The 4,941-nt window shown below is 39.4% G+C and overlaps 1 pseudogene; it reads left to right on the top strand.

Moving 5' to 3' along the window:
* The first annotated feature begins 3,088 nt into the window (after positions 1-3,088).
* On the top strand, positions 3,089-4,007 carry LOC102978813 (mitochondrial carrier homolog 2-like; annotated as a pseudogene).
* Positions 4,008-4,941: the final 934 nt, after the last annotated feature.

The raw sequence follows: 4,941 nt of genomic DNA on the forward strand, positions 1-4,941 counted from the left end.
TTTTAGGGTGTATCAATTATTGCTACAATAATTCAGCGCAAATAAAGTACTACAAAGCTCAGTCGTTCTAAAGAACAACCATTTATTTTCACGGATTCATGGGTTGACTTGGCGGGGGCTCAGCTGGTCTAGGCTGGGGTGTCTGGGGCAGCTCTGCTTCTCACGGCAGGCCTGTGACTGGCTCTGCTCCATATGTCTCTCACCCTCCTTGGATCAGCAAGCTAGTTAGGGCAGGTTCTTCTTATGCTCCAAGGAGTAGCAGAGGCACAAGAGACAAGATAAAATATGCAAGACTTCTAGAAGCCTACACTTGGAAATGACATACTGACACTTCTGTCCTGTTCTGTTGGCCAAGGCAAGTCATATGACTCAGCCCAAAGTCAAGGGACTGACAAGTAAATCCCACCAAGATGAGGCCAAGGTGAGGGTGTGAATGCAGCAAGATGTGAGAAGCCCAAATCTACATCACCTGTGTGTGGTCGTTAGCGACTGGCTTTCCATTTTTCAAGTTTTAATCTAATTTCTGCGATATACCCTTTGCTATCTTTTATTTCATTCTCAGAAAGCTTTACATATGTTTAAAAAATCTTTCTATTAAACAGTTGGTAACAGCAATAACTAAATCTCTTAATCTTACATTAAATGCAAATTTTCTATATGAAGGTTCTCAAATACGATGCTTGACAGAGGGCCTCAGATCAAGGGGCCCAGCAGGTCACAAAATACATTCTCTTGGCTTTAAGCAGAATATGATTTTCAAAGCAGCTGACAATCTACCTTACTTTCAAAAATTAGGCCATCTTATTGTCATCGTCATTATTATTGTTCTGGATTTAGAACTCAATATGATGAAACTTGTGATTTTTCTTTGAAAATGCAGCGAAATTTTGTCTCTAAGAGTAGGTATTCAAAATTTACAGACTTCCTTTTTCTTTTATATGTAAATTTTTCCTTGAGTTTTCCCCCATAAATTACATTAAAAACAAAATCATAATACAATCTGATTTGTCAGCATACAAGTAAATCTAAATATTGAAAAAATGCTAAATGTAAGCAAACACAAATCACATTGAGTTCTTTCTTATTTGTGCTAAAATTCCAGGTTCAATTCATCATTTCATCATGATACCATATAAGAAATCAAACTAACTGCTGTGAAATTGGGGGATCTGCCTACCTTGACTATTTTAATAACTGGATAATAGCCCTACCAAAATAATTGTTCCAGCATTTATTAAAGAGAGGAAGTCTTAGTCCAAACACTGATATAATCAAGGAATAATATGTTCAGCAAGTGTGAAAAGAGAGGTAAAAATATCAATATTTGGCTCATTTTTTTTTTTACTTAGGTAGATTTATATCAATAATAAAAGTAATGCTAAGTACAGTCCTAGCTAATCCAAGATTGAAAATGTTTAATATGAGTCTCGGGCATAGCAATTTTTCAGAAAAATTGGTGTCAAGTGGTGAGCCAGATTGCTATATTGCATCTAGTTGAGAGAAGCAGAATTTTAGATATGTGGACAATGACTACATTTCCTCCTATTCAAGTGAAACAAAATTCTAATCACCCTTTATAAATATGGAAACTCCATAAATCTTACTCAAAGTGTGACTAACTCTCAGAAAACCTAATAGGACAACAAAATGTAATATAATATATATCTGAGATAAATGGCATTTTATAGTATACTAGTAGAGTGTTTAAACAGCCTACAAGTAAATCTAAATTTAGAACGTCACATATTTTATTTTAACAAATAATTAATTTAAAAATTCTATTTTTATGAAATGATAAAGAATAAAAATGGTAGTAGTCCCTGAATACTACCATGAATTTATAAGGAGATATGCACTGTAAAACTTTCATATTTTTCTAAAGTTAATGTAAATATTTGGGAGGAGTCCTTTACAAAAGCCCTTTGTTTTGTAACCAACCCATCTGGCTTTGTCAGAGCTCCATTATTTAACAAAGGAAACTCTCTTTCCTTTTGGCCCTTTCCCCAGTAAATAAAGTATTTACCAGGAGTTGCTTTTACCTGGGGGAAATTTATGTGTACAACCACTCCCTTTGAGGCAACAATGCTTAATCATAAAATATTTCACTCTTCAAAAGTATATATCAGTTCATATTGACCATTTATTAAGTGGTCTGGTGTTTATAGAGAACTTTACTTTCTTATAATTATATATTGAGTATATTGAAGGTTTTTTTTTTTTTTTAACCAATTCCAGGGAAAATTTTGGTCTGTAACATCAGCTTTTGTACATACTGGAGGATGGGTTTAATTAGGCACTGCTGGCTTTGCTGTCAATCAGTTCAGCTTACTTCAGAGGGAATGTGAATGTGTTTTAAAGCTAGCATGGGGGATTATAGTTATGGGACAGACTGTAGAATCTTTTTTTTTTCTTTTTTCTTTTTTGATTGTGTTGGGTCTTCATTACCGTGCACGGGCTTCTCATTGTGGTGGCTTCTCTTGCTGAGGAGCACAGGCTCTAGGCCCGGGGGCTTCAGTAGTTGTGGCTCTGGGGCATGTGGGATCTTCCTGGATGAGGGCTCGAATCAGCGTTCCCTGAATTGGCAGGCAGATTCTTAACCACTGCGCCACCAAGTAAGCCCTGGAATCTTTTCAGAGGGTCAAATAATCTCTCTTTCAGTTTCTTCTTTTCTCTGTCTTTAGCTACTTCATCTTCACTTCTCTCCATGTCTTACTCAAGCTAATTACTAGGGCCTTGCTACCCAAAGGAACCTGCAGTATCACCAGCAGCATCAGCTGGGAGCCTGTTATGAACCAGAATCTCAGGTCCAATCCCAGATTTATTGAATCAGAATCTGCATTTTAACAAGATCGCCAGGTTATTCGTATGCACATTAAACTTTGAAAAGCAGCGTTCTAGGGGAAACTTGAAAATGCTTATTCTCTGAAGGTGTTAAGGAGGTGTTAGGCAGAAGCTGGGCAGGGAGGTTCTCGAGGGTGAGTGTGCACGCACGAGGGCAGGCCAATGAAGCCCGTGGCCCTGGCACATGATCCCAGACTGGCTCCGTTGCTTGGTGGCTCAGTCTGTATGTCCCTCAGTGGGTGCCATCATGGCGGACACGGCCAGTCAGGTGCTCCTGGGCTCTCGTCTCACCATCCTGTCCCAGACGCTCTTGTATGTGAAGGTGCTCATCCAGGTGGGATATGAACCTCTTCCTCCAACAGTTGGACGAAATATTTTGGGGCAGCAAGTATGTCAGCTTCCTGGTCTTTTTTTGTTAGGCTCAGCACATTGCAAGCATCCATGGGAAGCGTGGGTTGTTCACAGGCTTAACTCCAAGACTGTGTTCAGGGGTCCTTGGAACTGTGGTCCATGGTAAAGTTTTACAGCATTACCAGTAGTGTGACAAGGTTGAGGAGTCATTATCTGGAAATGTACAGAAAGAAGTTTCATCTCTGACCAAGTTATCAAGGAGACAACTGGAGAGATGATGGCTTCTTCTGCTGCTACTCTCATCACTCATCCCTTTCAGGTGAGCACCCTGAGATCTATGGTACAATTCATTGGAAGAGAATCCAAGTACCATGGACTTCGTGACTCCATAGTAACTATCTATCAGGAAGAGGGCATACTAGGATTTTTTGTGGGTGTTATTCCTCGCCTCCTAGGTGATATCATTTCTTTGGGGCTCTGTAACTCAGTGGCCTACCTCATCAATGTCCTTGCACCAAACGGTGGGGTTTCCCCCATGAATGAAATGAGTTATTCCCTAGCTGTCACAGGATTTTTTGCCAGTATGTTGACCTATCCCTTTGTGCTTGTCTCTAATCTTATGGCTGTCAGCAGCTGTGGGCTTGCTGATGGATGCCCTCCTTACTCCCCAATATATACTTCTGGGATAGATGGCTGGTGCCTGCTACAAAAAGAGGGAAATATGAGCCGAGGAAATAGCTTGTTTTTCCAGAAGGTCCCCTTTAGGAAGACTTATTGTTGTGACCTGAGAATGTCAATTTGAAGATGTGGGACAGGGACAGTGACATTTCTGTAGTCCCATATACACAGAATTATGGGAGAGAGTGTTGGTTTCTATACAGTGTGGCATGCTTTTTATTAAATAATCATTCAGTCTTGGGAAAATGAAAAAAAAGGCAGAAGTTATATCATCAAATAAACTAAAAAACAAAACAAAACAAAAAATCCTCATATATAAGAACCACGAATGAAGAAAAACCTCCACAAATACATGCATAACAGAGCTTGTACATCATCCTAGGAAGAGCAGTAGTCAGGCAGCCTGGATGACTTACAGGGAATCCCAACTCCGAAAAGGAAGTAACATACTATTGCAGAAATATTTGAAGGAAATTGAAGGAAGCATCATTTAAGGGGAAACCCTACAGGCTAAGTTGGCCAAGTTGCTTGCAGGGAACTGTCAGTTCTTTCCATTTCTATAAACTGAAGTCTTCGTGGAATGTGAAATCAAGAATTACAAACTGGACAGCAGCCAGGATGGGTTTTTGTTGTTGCTGGTGTTGGGGTTTTTTTTTTTTTTGCTTTGTTTGTTTGTTTGTTTGCTACGAAAGGAGTTGAGCTGTATTAAATTTTCCCATTAGCCACACACAAAACGTGTTGGCTGTGGCAAGAGCTGAGGCAGCGCTGGCCTTAGGGAGGGCTTCAAAGTAGCCCAAACGCACCCTGCACTAGAAGCGTATCATGCTGGGCCAACTTCATTGAAGATTTTAAGACTAGGAGGATTTTCCTTTCCAATTCTGAATATTTCTTCAACTCTAAGAATCATGAAATCATGGAAATCTTTACATGAATCCCTAGTTCATCATGCAGCATAGAGACTGCCTGCGTCTGATCTGTCTCATCATTCCAAAAGTTCTAACATGAAAAATAGTTTATGATCTTTTTTGCCATTTCCTCTTGTTCAATATATTTAGGATCACAATTCTTTTT

The sequence above is a fragment of the Physeter macrocephalus genome, chromosome 5 (assembly GCF_002837175.3).
Source record: "Physeter macrocephalus isolate SW-GA chromosome 5, ASM283717v5, whole genome shotgun sequence".
NCBI classification, from domain to species: Eukaryota; Metazoa; Chordata; class Mammalia; order Artiodactyla; family Physeteridae; genus Physeter; species Physeter macrocephalus.